Source organism: Hydra viridissima, unplaced genomic scaffold (genome assembly GCF_058129835.1).
Source record: "Hydra viridissima isolate aposymbiotic clone 2 unplaced genomic scaffold, HvirCarnegie_v1 scaffold_15, whole genome shotgun sequence".
NCBI lineage: Eukaryota > Metazoa > Cnidaria > Hydrozoa > Anthoathecata > Hydridae > Hydra > Hydra viridissima.
Window position 1 is genome coordinate 1,672,547 of NW_028324314.1, and position 18,343 is coordinate 1,690,889.

Genomic DNA, 18,343 nt, shown 5'->3' on the forward strand with positions numbered 1-18,343 from the left:
TCCAATATTAAAAGTTATTCAATTTTTTATACATTTTTTGCTTTTACTGTTAGCCAAGCTAGGAAAATTTTTCAAAGGACATTTTAATTTGTCTCATGAAAGTTCGAAGCGACTAAAGATTAAAGTTTGGGGAACAAGTTTTAAAAAAGTATATTGCAATATTAATATTTTAAGTTTGTATACACATTAAAAAATTCCTATTTTTCTAATCCCACTTTAATTTTTTAGTTTCAAGAGCTACTTGAAATTGTGTACTCGATTTTCTATTTATATCCTTGTTAATACAACGTTTTCAAGAATAAACAATTGTTTTTTGAAAACGTTATTTTCATTTATTGATTCAATCTAATTCTACATTTGGAAAAAACAAATTTAGATAAATATAATCAGCTGTCCTTGGAATCGCTGCGCAGTTTATTAATTAGAAGCTACATGGTTTCGGAAGCTTATTTAGTTATTAAGTGATAATTACAAACTTTGATCTAAATGATAAAGACCATAAATTTGAAATTTATATTCTTAACGAAGCATTAACAAGCCGAGCACAAAATTTTTGTGTTATCGTTTTTAGAGCTTATGCAAATAATAAAAAAGTAATACTAGCTGTTAGCTGAAAGTTGATATCCTAGTACCTTTAGATTCAACTGGAGGCTTAATATATATTGATAAAGTTAAGGCAATAGTAGTTATCTTAAGGTGCTTTCATTATAACTTTCTTAAGGCGAATCATCTATTTGCCCCGAGTAGTCGAGTTGCAAATTGACAGATATTTAATTGAAAATTTACCATTATGACTGTAAAGACAAAAAAATATTTTTAATCAAAATAATTGTCTCGACTTCCCAGAAGAAGCCAAACCCAAGAATCACAATATTTATGACTCGAAAACTTAAAACCTTCTGCTTCTGTTACTATAAAAATTGATAGGAAGGTACATTATATGCATTTCTTCCATAAGAGAAGATCTTGCTTCAGAGTTTATTCTGCATAAACACACAATAATTAACCTGGTTATCATGGCGCCTCAAAACGGGGTTTCAAAAAAAGCTAACTAAACAATTTTTCTGAGACAGGTACTAAGGATATGAAATAAACCTGTGAAAATTTCATCATAATTTTCATCGTAGGAGGAAAATATTTTTTGTGCCAGATTTTGAATAACACTGGAAACATGACAGTTTGAAAAAATTAAAAATAGTTAATTTTAGTTTAATTTAGAACAGTGAATCATTTTGGTAATGCTTTTTAAAGGCTCCAGAAATTAATCTTAGTTGTACCATTGGTCGGTTAGTCCATTCAAACCACCTAACTAATTATCTAAACTAAATTGTCTTGGAATTTATATTCATTAGATAAAAGGGAAAAAGTTCTTCATCTTAAAAGAGTTTCACTAAGTCAAATTAATTTATGAACCTAAAAAGTGCAAATAGTGATCTACTTTACCTATGGTGAAAGCAAACCTTTTTAGCAATGGAAGTATCTCAGAAGTAAAAACAGGATGAAAAAGTTTCTTGTATTAGTTAAATGCGAAAAGTTTAGCAACCGCTTTCTCATCGGGTGGCTTCAGCCACATATTCTTCACAACTTAAGAATTTCCAGCTACGTTCGTTAACAACTCAATCTTTCCGTCCAATCATCGACTCTTTCCGTATAGTTATGCAGTTTACTCATCGGATTAGCTTCCTCTTTGTCAATTGAGACGTTGTACCACTAAACTTTGATAGCTTTGCTACTTTTGAAAGTGCGGTGGTTTCTCTAAATGGTGTCATTCCCCGAAGAATAGTAATCGGCTCTGAGCCTCAAATGCATACCTGCGTAACACGGCGTCCAACTCTTCTATATTTATGTGAACTTTAGATCTGTCCTTTCGCAGCCATTTTGCGTGTTCAATGGAACTCCCTAATTTGAACAAGAGCTTTTAAAGCCAAAGAGCTGGCATCAACCCACAGTTTACCCTCATCACTATGTTCTTCCCATTCTCCAAGCTCATGCTCATTTTCTTCCACTTTCTTAAAAAGTTCTTCCAGCGCAAACCTCACCCCCATATCATGAACCATATCTTCCTACCCACTTTTCAAAGAAGCTACCCTCCGCTAAATAATGATGCAAAAAATGCGCAACCAACCACACACCGGCAAGTTACTCACGAAACACCGGTAAGTGGTCCATTATATTCGATCCCTTCGCTTTCTGTAATTTCAAACCATATTTTTATAAAGTTTTCCAAAGTATTCCATGCTACTACATTCTCTTCAATAAAAAATATTATCTACGAATGTTGATGTCCCTTTTTTTATTTTACTATCTTGTTCAATAATGGTGCTTTCGACGGACTTCATTGTCATTGATGCCACATTATATCCAAAGCCAAGCTGCTTCAAAAAATACCGTAACTCGGGTGATTTAAGGCTAGTCTGAGAAAATTTTGCTTTTTTTTCCTGTTATTTTTCCTTAAAAACGTGTGACGTGTTTTCACCTCACGGGATTGATCACATTAAGAATTTGACGTTAAGTATACCGTTTCAATAAGCCGACGTTGTTTTTATAGAAACAGCCGATAATAGATAAAAATATACAGATAAATAAAAACATTCATACTTTTTCTTTTTTTGAGAATGATGGATTTCTTTAAGGCCTCCTAAAATTTCAGCCTTCATAATAAAACACGTTAACTGTTTAGCTATGTTCTTAGGTTCGAATTCAAATGTTCGAAACCTCTTCAACTTTGTTTACTTTTTTTTTTTTTTTGCGAAATTCAAAATTTGCGCGTTAGAAATAGGAAAAACGTAGTAAAATACCCCTTAAAAGTCTTTTGACTTTTAAAGGGGTATTTGTTACTCGTCTATTATACAAAAAGGCTAAAGGTCGACCCTGATGTATGTTTATTACCCCTAGCACAGGGGTAATAAACATACATCAGGGTCTACATCTTAACCTTTGACTCTAATAAATCAGGAGATAGTAACTTACTTAAGCTAAGGAAATAAAAATATTTAGATAAACAAAAGGTAGTAAAGAATTTTCTTTTTAAAACAAAATACAGTGAAAGATTGTCTTTTAAACTACATTAAAATTAGGTTTACTGGCCCTGCAATCAGTATGATCCACCATGTGCTTTACATAACCTTGCGTATATCAGCCTTTGTCAACTTCCAAAAGATTTCCAAAGTATTTTCTAAAAATTAACAATTGAGAATCTGAATGGAGAAATGAAATTTATCAAAACTTTATTGTGAAATTTAACACTATTGTTGAAAGCAATCAATTGTTAGTAAAAAAAAAGATTAATTAGTATTTAATATTGTCATTTCTTACTTTTGCAGTTAAACAACCTGCTTAATACTATGACCTCATTCCCATACAAGACACTTAGAAAATTGCTTGATATTTATTTTTCATTGTCCTATGAGAAACAAGGATTAAAAAATTGTCAGTATTAATCCAGCATCTTATATTTTATACACATCATAATGTCGTTATCATATAATGAAAAAAAAATTTTTAACGGAATTCAAGGTAGAAATTTAAAAAATTTCTTTCTTACATTTGTATAGGTTTTATTTAGACCAACCACCAATTAAAACTTTAAGGTTTAGTAAAGACAAATAATTGATGAAAAACATTTGGATTTTGGACTTGTATTTTACTTTCAAAATTTGTTTTGTTTTTTGTTGTTATTACATTTACTGAAAAATGAAAATTTCACAAAACTTGTGGGACTAATTGAAAAATAAACGAGTTGTATGTATGTATGTATGTATGTATGTATGTATGTATGTATGTATGTATGTATGTATGTATGTATGTATGTATGTATGTATGTATGTATGTATGTATGTATGTATGTATGTATGTATGTATGTATGTATGTATGTATGTATGTATGTATGTATGTATGTATGTATGTATGTATGTATGTATGTATGTATGTATGTATGTATGTATGTATGTATGTATGTATGTATGTATGTATGTATGTATGTATGTATGTATGTATGTATGTATGTATGTATGTATGTATGTATGTATGTATGTATGTATGTATGTATGTATGTATGTATGTATGTATGTATGTATGTATGTATGTATGTATGTATGTATGTATGTATGTATGTATGTATGTATGTATGTATGTATGTATGTATGTATGTATGTATGTATGTATGTATGAATGTATGTATGTATGATAAAAAGTCAAGATATTTCGACCGAAAAGCGAGCAGTTTAACTCTACTCTACTTCATTTAAATTGCGTGTGTTCTAGAGCTTTAATAACCCTGCGAGATCTTGCGTAATCAAAAGATAAAACCGATTGGAGAACGTTTATGCGTAACACAAAGTTATTTAAGTTTCATTGTTTTCCAACTTTACGATGCAATGCATTGCAGTTTATAATGTGCTGTGCACACTGCATGGGTTCAGTTCCGGTATTTTTTCTTTGTTATGTATGTATGTATGTATGCATGCATGCAAGCATGCATGCATGCATGCATGCATGCATGCATCCATACATACATACATACATACATACATACATACATACATACATACATACATACATACATACATACATACATACATACATACATACATACATACATACATACATACATACATACATACATACATACATACATACATACATACATACATACATACATACATACATACATACATACATACATACATACATACATACATACATACATACATACATACATACATACATACATACATACATACATACATATATACATACATATCTATATATATATATACATATATACATATATATATACATATATATATGTATATATGTATATACATATATATATGTATTGTGAGGAGGGAAGATGAAGAAAATTGTAAACATTATCTTTAAGTTTTACCCGACTCAAACACGCTACATTCGAACGAGGAAAAGAGTGAGTCAACCAAAAAAACACCAGGTGGACACACATGTCTAATAACATGAAAAATGAATAAGTCACACCATAAATGATTAAAACTGTTTCGCAAACACGAATTGTAACACAATGATATGATTTTAATTAGTAAAGTTCTAGAAAGTTCTGTAGCCACTCTGATATAAAGACTAATAAAAAGAAAACCAGTAAAACTTGTTTTAAAGAAAACCATGACTCAGAAGTTGAAACTAAAATACTGAACGAACTTGAAGAAAAAAAAAGAAATCTATTGTCTGGACGAGAATTCAAAATAACACCTGCGGACAGATAGAAAAGGAGCGGTTGAGAAAATCTTTTGAAGATTTTTATGGAGATTTTATGGAGATTTTTATTGAGATTTTTATGTTTTCTTTTGGGAGAGATTTTTTGAGTAGATTTTCTTGAGACCTCTCTTTAGAGAGATGTTTTCGGAAAATTCTGATGAAATGTTTTAAAGAGAGCTTTAAAAAAGGATTTTAAGAGAAAGAAAAAGTTTTAAGAGATTTTAAGAAGATTTATGAGAAAAGGATTTAAAAGAGTTTTAAGAGATTTTAAAAGAAGATTTATGAGAAAAGGATTTAAAAGAGTTTTAAGAGATTTTAAAAGAGGATTTATGAGAAAAGGATTTTTGAAGATTTTAAAGAGAATTTAATGAAAAGAATTTATGGACAATTTAAAGAGGAACTTATGAGAAGGATTTGGTAAGGAAATGTATTTGAGTAGTTTTCAATTTGCGTTATTATAAGTATTAATGTATTGTTATTTGTATGAGTTAATATTAAGAGAATATATATATTGATGAGAAATAATTGAGAATATTGATTAAGAAAAATAAGTAAGAAAAGAAAAATCAGTCGTAAGTATTTTTACTTTTGTTTGCATTTTAAATAAGGCATTACTATTATTATTAGTAATTTGATTATTGCTTTATGCGTTAAAATTTTTATTAAAAAGTCTGATGCTCCTATCGCGCTTTTACCACATCTGCGTTACACACTGACAGTCCTACATCACATTCTATCACTCTCTATATTTGCGCTACCATTACACTTAAATAGAACCAACCACCGCAGTCACATCGCTGCTTTCATCACCACAGTCACATTTAATAATCATCATCCATTAACATAAAATAAAGATTAAATAATTAAATATCCGCCGCCCTCACAGTATATATGTATATATATATATATATATATATATATACATATATATATATATATATATATATATATATATATATATATATATATATATATATATATATATACATATATATATATATATATATATATATATATATATATATATATATATATATATATATATATATATATATATATATATATATTACATTTATATATAATTATTCATTTATTACCTTCCAGTCTCCTTTTAATACATTATAATTATAAACATTTATATTGTATTTGAAAGACACAGGAAGGTGGTTACAGAATAAAGGAAGGTGTGATAAATATGAAACATCCAAATGCAATAAATGAAAAAAAGAGACATGATTTGCTATAAAAATATTTCACTGCATCCACAAAAAAGAGTACATGATTATATTTTTAATAAGATTTTCGTAATGCTGGTGCGTTTTTAACATGTTTTAAATATATTTATGGACAGTCTTCTCCGATTCCTTTTGGATATGTCTCTCGGACAGCCGCTAAAAAGAGAAAACTAATTAAACAATAATAGGTAAAGAAAATCATTGTTTTTTTTGAAAGCATCATTAGAAGACACTTACCAATTACACATTTGTAAAGGTGGCTTTCTTTAAAACTTCTCTTTCCGCCTCTCTTTCCATCTATGTTGAAATTATTCATTAGCGAACAATCTACTTTCTAAATAAGATTAGTTTCTCAGAAATCTGTAAAATATGTGCTTGTAATAACCTAGCCATCGGACCTTTACGGAAATAATTCAAAATTCTTTTGAACTATTTGTTGGTCTTTTGCATTTTGTCCAGGCAGAAATTCGGAAACACATTTAAAACCAGCAGCTATAAGAGGAGACTTATATTTCTGATGTTGCTTATACGACTGGCAGCTAAAATGGTAATCTGTCGGCTTGCACAATTCTTGTTCTTCATTAAACACTACTCTTTCTTCCCAAGAACCTTTGATTATGCTCCTTTCACAAAAATAATATACAGTATGAGAAACAGTCCATTTTAAAAATGATCTTGCTGTGGTATTACAGAGAAATGCTCTAAATTTAACAATGTGCACAACTGTATTTATTGTCAGATAAATTTTTCCATATAACTTTATACCACACAATTCTTATCATTCTTCCCCAATTGCAATTAAAGACGTAATTAAAGACGCAATTAGGGAAGGAATTAAAGCATGGACGTATAAGAGTGGACGTGCAACTTATTATTATAGTTTAAACTTTTTGTATTAGTTTAAACTTTTGTAGCATTTGTTTAACAAAACTGCTTAGGATAAAGTAACGACTTCATGTGTTGAAAAATTACTAAACAAATTACAGCAAGGTAAAGGAAATTAGTTGTCGGCACGAACAAATTTTTAATTTGAGAACTTTTTTCGTGGAAACAAAGTTTGTCAATGATAAAAAAGACCTGTAAGGTTAATTTTAAAATGACTAAAAAAAGTATAGCGAAATATAAAAAAGCTTAAAATTTTTTGTTAAGATCTGTTTTCATTCAATTCTTTGGTCCGTCATTCACCAGCTTGGTCCTTCATTCACCAGACTTTTTTATATTTCATTTTACAATGTAAAACCTTTTAAAAAGTTATTCCAATTTATAATTATCTTGCAAAATGCGGCCAGATATTTCATGGTTTCGTTTTTCATATTTTATATATTATTTCATTAACATAAAAATTTCATAATCACCCATTAGTTTTTATACTAAATTGTAACTGTAATTTTATACTAAATTGTAATTGTAACTAAATAAAATTTAGTTTTTATATAGCTGGTAAATCATATTATGTTAATATTAAATACTTAGTAATGCTTGCGGTTTGCCATAAATTGGCTTAGATAAATTCTTAAAAATTCTATAAATTCTTAAAACGTCTTAAAACGGTTAATCTGAAATACATCTTAATCTGGTTATTCCGACAGACGTCTTGTTAAGATATCTTAAGGACGTCTTAAACTGGTTGTCGGAAGACGTCTTAATGAGGTGTGGAAAGGCCGTCTTAGACACGTCTTTAACTAGTTGCAGACGTCTAGACGAGTTAAAGATAAGTTACATACGTCTTTCAGTCAACTTATGTTGGATGGGAATAGTTTCTTACAGAAAAAAAATGTGATGATGAGATGACAAAGTTAATTCTGCTGAAAATTTATGGTATGTATGAGGATGTGTGTGAATGGGTGCAAAAACTAAGGAGTTAAGCATGGTAATGAATATATGATAAATTGGACTAGTATAGCATGACATGATGTTGATAAATAAGAATTTAATGATAAAACTATGTATGCTAACTTATATATTGACATATTGGATAAAAATTTAAAATCTTTTGCTAAAACGCTAACGCTAGTAAGCAATTTTGTATATCAAAAGGACAAAGTTCAAAAACAAACTTATAAAAAAACTCGTACCTTTTTTGATGAAAACAATGTAAGTTTTTTAGAAAAATAGGCACAAAGCCCTAATTTAAATCCAATAGGGCACTTTTGAAAACTATTAGATAAAAGAAGGCGACAGATCATTTAGAAAAAATTTAAGAAAAGCCTTTGTCAGTATTCAAATTTAACTTCTGATAAAATCAATACCAAAATTTTTAATTTTTTGCTTTAATTTCTTTTTGAAGAAGAAATTAAAGCAAAAAAAAGACAACTAAATATTGATATTGTGAAATTATTTTAAAATATGTTGTGAAAATAGATAAAAACTTTATTTGTAAATTACATTAAAAAATAAGTATAAAAAGCTTAAGAATGTTTATAACATTTTTTTAAACATTTATGTTCCTGCTTTGATCCTTTTTTTTAAATTTAAATTATTCAATACTTTACATTAAAAAAAAATGATTTCCTTTTTTTTTGTAAGTCTTTCTGTAGAAAAATTCTCACTTTTTTCTTATTTTTTCCTTTCCGATTTCTTTTTGACTACTTGCCACACTAAGAGGGCTGGCTATTTCCCCCGCATCGGGGAACATCAAAGCATATGGTTAAGTTAATTATAAAGTCTCCTCTTTTTTTTTTGTTTTTAATTGGTTTATACCTTACCCATCTAATTAATAATTGGTTTTACCTTACCCGTCTTAGTAAAATGATTAACTCCTGATGAAAAAAATTTGGCGCAGTCTTTAAGCAGTTAAAAGTTATTGAATCTGCAATTATCCAGACTCACTTTTTTTATCGTTTTGTTTTAAAAGTTTTAGCTTTGTTTCACAGAAATTTTCTCTCAATTAGAAATTGACCATTTGAAGCGTGTGAAAATACATCCTGCAATTGATCACGCAAAGTTTAATTCTTTTGCAATTGCGGAATGTGAAGCTAGTATACTTTTTATTTAAAACAGCAACACTTTTTATAAATTTAAAATTTATTTGCAGCACATTGAGTAAACTAATTTTTGTTTACATTTCGCACTAATAACAAAGCAAAACTAATTCTAACTATTTATGGTAAAAAAAAAGAATTAATTTGAAATTGTTGATGTGAAAATATTTCATGTTGAAATCGACCGAATTTCATCGAGGACACCCGAAACTTTTATTTACACAGCTTGAAGTGCTGTTTCTTTAACTTTATTTATGTATTTATTAGTTGTAAAAAAGAGACTAAATACCACCACCACTAACGTAAAACTTTTTATTTGTTTCACGCTTGTGTGCAAATTTTTGCATCAAAGAGTCAACGTTTGGAGTATGGCAAGATGGTTTTCGTTTGAACTGCTTGTCGGGACTTTTAGTATTTATGTAGGATATTGTTTTGTTATCAAAAGTTATATTCATAAAAAAATATGATTATACCACTTTTATAAAACTTTCTGTGAATAGATTTTAGAATACTGTTACCTTAGATTCGGTTTTCGAAACTTTTGTTCCTCGTTACTATCCATTTTTTACGATTGAATGTTGCCAATTCGCTGCTTTATTGCCGATTTTTTCTGATGTTTGTTTCTCAGAGTTCTTCTGTTTTGGCTTCATTCATCAAATCATCTCATTAAATCATCTTTGCAAACGCAAACGCTAGCATTTGAATGGTTCGTTTCGTATTCCAATTAAAAACTTGTCTTCTACGTTTTTCAACGGGGTCCATTACAAATATGAATTCAAATACAAATGGTTAATCTGATGCTACCAAAGATTTTATTGCCTCCCGTATTTCATCAACATCCAAATTAGCTTCCTTTTTTCCAAGTATATGCACTAGAGGGGCTTGAAAAAAACATATTTTATATAATGCTTTCGAGGTAGAGCGGAAAAGTTGCCTCTATACATAAGTAACTTATATTCAAAACTTTAACACCCTAGCATAATGTCTTCTGTTCTGGCGAGGGACTTGAAATTTCAAAAATTTAGTAAATTTGCCATATATTCATATTTTTTTGAAATATTTTATAAACTTCACAGAACTTTGTGGTATAGTGCTAAAGTTGCATCTATGTACGGTTAATTATTGGGCATAGACTATCTCGATTTTAGACTGGAGCGAATAAATCCTTCTCGTTTGTTATGACTGCACTGTTATGACGACAATCTTTTAGGCCTCCGTAACCAACTTTATTGTTCTTTCCACAGCTTGTGTGTGGTATGGGAACTTTGTTAAAGTCTAGTCAATTGGTATTGATTATTCCAGTATTTTTTCAAATCTTCTGTGGTCTTATTATTTAGTATTGGTGGTGGAGTAATTTTGCTGGACCACCAGTCAATTAGATCGATGTAGTCGTTCGCTTTAAAGTTTATTTTCGGAATATAAGAATGTCTAATCCCAACGTTTTCAACCATCTCATTTGATTCTCATGCTTTTATCACTCTTCGAATGGCGAGGGCTCGGATAGTTCTTAATGAATGGGACAAATGCCATGGTCCAATAAAACTCTCTTTTTACCAATACTCATATGCGGAATCAATTTCTTTGTTTTTGTTTATCATAGTACGAGAGTTAATAGTTATCAAACTATTTTCAAAGTAATTTTTAAACAAATTTATCAACCTCAAAAAATGCATTTTACAAAAACTGTTCCATTCATTAAGGTTCTCCCCTATGTGTTCTCTTATCAGTTAGCATTGCGAACAGAATGTTTTCTGGAGATGCAAAGTAAGCATTCCAAGAAATTACTGGACCAATGCAATTAACTTTATCCAAGTATCTGGATGATTGAATGAAATGTGTGCAGATTATAAAAAATACAAATTAATATTTAAGCTTTAATTTTGTAATGTTAGTGTACAGCATATACTCGCGTATAAAATCAAAAAGTTACTGTCTCGAGAGATTTAAAATATTAGAACAAAAAAAATCGATACAAGAATAGAAACAGCTGCACTTATTCCAATTGTTTTTGGTTTTAAAATCACGTTAAAAAAGTTAACTTTAAAAAAGTATAATAAAGAGTGCATTTTACAATTTTGAGATAACTTGAGACTCTTTGCAGAACGGAACATATTTTCCGTAGGGCATCAAATTTTGTACAGTAATTAACCATATATAAGTGCAAGTTTTGCACACCACCGTAAAGTGTTGTGACCCTTAAAAAATATTTCAAAAATAATATAAAAATACGACAATTTCACAAAATTTTTGAAACTTTAAGTTCCTTGCCAGAACAGAAGACATTATTCTAGGTTGTTGAAATTTTGAACAAAAGTTACAAATGTATAGAGACAACTTTTCCGCTCTACTTTTGGGTAGAGCGGAAAAGTTGTCTCTATACATTTGTAACTTCTGTAATTTGTAAAATAATGAAAAATTTGCTTTTTTTTGAGCCCCCGCTAACATGCACAAATCCTCCTAATGTTGGCTCCATACTTGGCTTTTTGACACTCGGGATTTCAATCATTCGTTGTGAACTACAGTTATGCTGCATCCAGAATCAAAGAATGCACCACAAGTTATTCTATTTGCTTTCACTTCTAATAATCGTAATGTAGTTTTCAAGAGAGTGAGAGATCTCATTTGTCCCCTTCTCATCCTTTCACTTTTAAGACTCTTTATCGCTTAAAATGCTCCTTGGTTCGTTGTTTCTATGAATAAGCATTGCTTCAAAACTGCATGCCTAATGTTCTGAGGTTCAACAGTTAAAAATAGTTAGTGGATATCGTATTAAGCTTAATTGTTGACCTGAGAGGTGGTGATGTAGCCGTAACTATTAACAAAGAGAAGTCATTCAACTTTCATGTTTTCTCAGTTAACCATTCCAGTATAAAGTTGTTTCCTCAGCCTTGTTATATTTCTATTAGTCGGATTCCAATAGCAGACGTTAAATAGTAATAACATTGTTGACATTAACATTGTCTTCATTTACGCCCGAAAAAGGGCGTTCATCAGCCGCTCTTGGAATCCATAAAGAAGTTTTAACTGTTTTAAGTTAGCTCGTAACGTTAAGGATAATTTGAAAAGACTTCCGATAGTAAATGTAATGATTAAAGTTTATGAAATTAAATTACATTTATATTGAAAGTTAAGAAATTTATTTTTTTATTAAAGATAACTAAATGAAAGACAGCATTTTTTTTAACATGCTAGTTTCATAACTTGTAACTATTACATTTAATATTGAAATCATCTTTCAACACAAACAGCAAAGCTACTTTACAAATTGCAGTAATAATAACGAGGAAAATAAAAGACACAGCACTTAGGGTCCGTAACATTAAAAATTCAGTGGGATTGGTTGGGGGTTGTTTAGACAGCTAATTGTGTAGAGACATTTCTAACACTGCTTATACCAAATTCATGTTTGAGAATTTTCACAGAAAGAGGCGGTGTAATGGCGGGTATCACCATTCTTGGTGTTAGTACCTTAAAAAAGTTGTGGAAAAAAAGTTTAATGTGCTAACAACTAATAACTTTTCAGGACAAAATGTAGGTGTTAGTGAAAACATTAGTTTTCAGCTTAAGATATCACTTTTTTTGTTAAATTTCTTTAAAAAGATTAAAAAGTCTTTCGTTTAACAGTTACCTATTTATTCAACTTTTTTTACAATATGTATATATTTTTTTAATATGGTTTTTATATAACAATTTTTTTTGCATTTTTTATAACTTCTTTTTTTAATCTTTTTATTTGCAATAGGCTTCATCGTTTTGTTTTGGGTAAAACTTTTGGTAAATAATAATGAAATGCAAATAGATTAGAAAACAATAATCAATAACCTCAGAATGTATGGCAAGTACAAACTTATAATTTATTATTGACCTTTTTCATTTTAGAAGTTTTACAAGAGCGGTTACTTAAATGTTGAAGAAGGTAGTGAAGTTACATTGGTAGTTATAAAATAAATGCGGACTTAAATAGATGGTTTTCTTCAATGAAGAAAGAGTATTTTACGTTTGAAAGCTCATCAAAATTTTAGCTAGTTCTTAAAAGGTTTCAATTAAGGTTTTATCAAATGCAGCTCAAAAAAAGCCGTTTTAAAATGCGGCAGGCATGGGTTAAGAACCATTTCCTCACGTGTCGTTATGAATGATCAAAACAACACGAGAAGAAAAACAACGTAATAAAGAAATGTCACAATTACAATTCACCTCTAGTTGAGTAATATCTGCTCGGTGTTATGGCTTAAGTTAGTAGCCATTGGTGCACGTGATGCACTGCAATTAGGATTGATGCACACAAACAAGTTTTATAAACGTTAATCAATCAGTTTTCTGTTTAGGCAGTACAATTCTGCTTGAAGAAAAACTACAGTGGGCCAAGGCCACTTGGTACAGTCACATATTCATCAATAATTAATGTTGAAAGATGTTGAACTTGATTAACAGTTAACAATCCAAAAAGTTGGTTCAACTGTTCACAAAGTCTAGTCTATTTCTTGAACTACAGATTATGCGTAAAAACAGACCCAAATGTAAACGGCTAGCATTGGTACTTTTTAGGAATGGTATAATATGGTTAACTGCAATATGAACTTTCCCGGGAATATTTAAAGGACATTTTGAATGTAATTATTTACATATTCCATCAAATTGGCATAAGATCTCATAATTAGCATTTATTTTTACACTAAAGGTGGCTTGCTTGATTGCTTGAAACTTTCTTAAACATTCAATTATTGGAAATGACTCAAATTTTCCTTGATCAGAAATATCACGAGCAAGGATATCTAACTTATCCAAGAATCTATTGGCATTGTTGCCATCAAATCCAATACCATGGTAGCCTCTAAGAAATATAGTACTTGAGTTTAACCATTGCTCAAAGTCAAACCATAGTTTCAAAAATAGTTTTCCAAGAGTGGCGACTATCCCAATTAATATATGCAACTAACCCAATTAATGCATGCAATTCAGGTACTGGAACTAAATTTTCTATAATTTTACTTGGATCCACTTCAAGATACAATACTTTTGGGTTAATTAAATTTTTGTAACCAGCAATCTTTGAGTTTAGTTTTCCAGCTTCAGTATATTTATTGTAATGGTAATCAAGAGAACTAACTGTTCGTTTTTCTCCAGCATCAAAAGGACTCTCTCCTTCACACCACAGACAACTATATTTTCCAGCATGACTTGAAGTACCTAAGATTGGGTTTGCACACTTAAAATCAAATGTAACAGAGTACTTAGTATTTTGAAGATCAAAAGGATCAAGTAATTTCCTAAGATTTCCATCGTGTTCTGATACTCCCTCTGCAATAGCAACAATAAAACAGCACTTGACTCCAGCATCGTCAAGGTCAGGATGGTTGCTAGTTTTATTAGATGGATTAAAAGTATTCATAGTTACCTTCAAAAAACCTTGACCAGAATCCACAGCAGCTCTTACAATTGTAGAAAGAGGGTCAATATTTCTTTCAGTGATTATAAGTATAACAAACTTATCAATATCCTTTATATAAACCATTGATTAATTCACTATATCACCAGCTTCATAGAATTCTTCTTCTTTTCAAGTAAAATACTCATCCAACTCAGCTTTTAAAGCCTTTAATTTTTCAAATATATTTTCTTCAATGCTATGTTGAAAAGCAAGACTTGTTCTAAATATAAAACACATTTTCTTAGTTTGATGCTGGGAAAGTTCAAGATATTTAATAAGCTCCATTATTGTTCCAAAAGAAACTTGTTTAAGACCAGCACAGTCACTTTTTTTGTCTTGAGTCCCAGATATTATGGTAAATGGTTTACCATGCGTAGCAATTGTGAATTTTTTACCTATAAAAATATTTTCCTGTTTCATTTTGGTTTTTAAGATACTTGAGGCAACACGCTCTGCACTTGCTGATTCCAACCCATATGCTGCATCAACTAAATTTTTTAAAGTTCGAACTTTCCCACAATGGTGAACAATTCCTAAATTAAAAACTCCATAACATTTAAAGCACATCCCTTCCATTTTTTCTTGATTCAATTAAGAAGCATTAATACTAATATCTTTTGATATTTTTGAAATATCTGAAGTTCTTCTGATAACTTGACGTTTTATCTAAACAGAAAATATCTTAATATAGAGTAATTAACTTTTTATATTTAGTTGCAAAACTGAATTTCAATGAGTCCTTAAATATAAGCGATAATTATGACCACACAAATCTAACAGTATATGTGAAGAAATATATAAAAAGGTAATTTACAAAACTTACATAATAATTTATGAATAAACATACTAAGATCTTAAAATACAAAGTTAAGAAAAAAAAATGCATTTAAATTTATGAAGGTTCATCGAGATAAATTTCTTTTTTTTATATATATAACTATAAAATGAGTTCTTGCCTTCGACAAAATTGATAAAACAAAAAAACAAAAACAAATAAAGGTAATCAAACAGTTAACTAGTCATGAACAAAATGAAAATTTATCTTATTAACTAACCTGAGATTTTTTTTTCAGCCATTTATCAAGATATTTTGTATCATTTTTTTCCAAACAATAAAGATTCTTTTAAAAATTGCTACAAATAACTTGAGGATGGTTGCTAAATTTTGATCATAGCTATCCAAGATAAATGCTTTTATTTTTTCTTTAGCCCAAGTCATTTTATGAAGCTTTGCAGACTTCTTACTAAAAGTTTTAAAACAAACAGCACAAACATTGTTTTCCTCCATTTAAGAACACTGAAGCCACTGTTTACCAAAGTATGTTTAAATACAATAATGCCATTTTTTTAATTGAGAAGTCAATATTTTTGGTGGATAGTTTTAATTAAAAATGGTGGTTTAACTAAAAATTCTTCTTTTGTTATTTTGATTTACCTACATTTTTCCACTCTATTAGAGGTTTCTACCAATCAAATATTTATTTTCATATATGAAATTAAATATACATAAAAGAAAAATTGATGTGGGGAAAAATCAAACCTGGCAATCACTGTGGTTAACAGTGACAGAAACATTAAACTGCAAAAAATAGGTTTTAACAATAACAGGTTTAATTACAAAATGGATTGTTGCGAGGACATTGCCTGAAAAATCTGCAATTGCTTTAGCTACCGCTTTGGTTAACACTTTTCATATGTATGGTGCACCATAAAGAGTAATTACTGATCAACGAAGAGAACTTGTAAATGAGGTAAATGCTAAAAGGTTTTCTAAAAATTTTCATCCTCTTTGTGGTACTTAAATTTTTTTATCAATTATTTTTAATTTTTTTGTTATATAGCTTAACCATAAAATTTTTCAATTAATGGGTATTAAACATTCTGTCACATCAGCATACCATCCTCAAAGTAATGGTCAAGATGAGCGTACAAATCAAACTTTTAAGCGTGCTTTAAACAAGTATACTAGTAATGAGATGAATGACTGGGATAGTTTAGATAGTCTTTATAATTTTAGCTAATTTTCTCTAAAATGTACAACTTCATTTATTATTATTTTCTTTTTTGATGATTTATATAAGTTACACATCTGCAATTGGTTATGGACTGAACATATCATGCCAGAAATCTACAAAGATGACTCCATTTTATCTTATGTATTTAAGACATCCTCCAGGTATTGAGGTGATAAATGTTTAGAATGAGACTCATGATAGTTTAACTAGTAGTTTTTCTGAAAAAATAGCTGACTTTGCAGTAGAAAAGCTAGTTAATGAGTGTGATGCTGTAGAGAAAAAAGTTAGAGAAAATGTAAAAGTTGGTCAAGAAAAGCAGTGCAAGCAGCACATGAAAAAGGTGTAAAGACGTTTATATTTATAGCTAATGATCAAGTGATGAAATTAAATCCAAGAAAGCGTGGTCGCAAAGGTGAACCTTTTTCCAAGGAGTGGTTGGGACCACATATTCTTACTGCTTTAAATGTGAAAGGTCAATGCACTTTAAAAAACCTTAAGGGTGAAATTTTAAAGACAAAAGTAAACGTTTGTCAGCTTAAACCTTATTATCCATGTCAAGACGTAGAAACTAATATTCAACATCAAGAAGCAACTCATTTAGATTTGTGATTCAATAGTTACCATAAAACAAATGTAGTCCAAAAGACTACATTTAGTCAAACAATGTCATTACAAAATCAGTCAGATATTAAAAACATTGATCATATTTATTTTTATTCACCCAAAAATAGGATAACAGTTAGTTTATCTGTGTTTGAGAGTATTCTGAATCAAAACATGTTAACAAATATTGAAATTAATGCTGCTCAAGCAATATTAAGAAATCAACATCCTGCTATTCAAGGTATGCAAGACACTTTATTAGGAACTAATCTTATGTTCAGCAAACAGTCACAGGAGGTGCTACAAATTTTGCATAACGGATCCCTGCACTGGCTTTTGATTAGCACACATGGTTGCAGTGATGGATTTATTATGAATCCCAACTTGGCATGTACAAAACCAAATTGTTTCAATTATATTGCCTTCTAAAAATACAGTTATGTGTCTTCACTAACCATGTCAGCAACAAATTGGAGAATTGACTGCGGTTTGTTTTCAATTACATTTGCAGCAGATATTTGTACGGGACAAAATGTTGCATCCATTTCGTACAATCAATCTGCGATGCGCCAGCATTTGCAAAATTACTTAAATGCAAAGTATTTTAAATCATTTACAAGATCATATTTGGAAAAGAAAGTTCATAAACGTGAGGATTTGTCGAAGCAAACATTAAGGGAACGACTTATACTAATGTTTTAATGGTAGAATGTGTTATGCATCAGGAATTAAGTTACTTTGATTTATTTTTACCCTAGGGCATACAGATATAAATTATGTTGTTTATTATTGCAAGGGTTTATCAGAGCATGCTGAAAGTTAGAATTTTGCTTCTGTGGATATTAATGTCT

The 18,343-nt window shown here is 29.7% G+C and overlaps 2 pseudogenes; one reads left to right on the plus strand and one right to left on the minus strand.

Annotated features, from left to right (window-relative positions):
• Positions 1-6,865: 6,865 nt before the first annotated feature.
• LOC149878093 (uncharacterized) lies at positions 6,866-16,162 on the minus strand (annotated as a pseudogene).
• A 577-nt stretch (positions 16,163-16,739) lies between these two features.
• Positions 16,740-17,946, plus strand: LOC149878094 (uncharacterized; annotated as a pseudogene).
• The last annotated feature ends 397 nt before the right edge of the window (positions 17,947-18,343 follow it).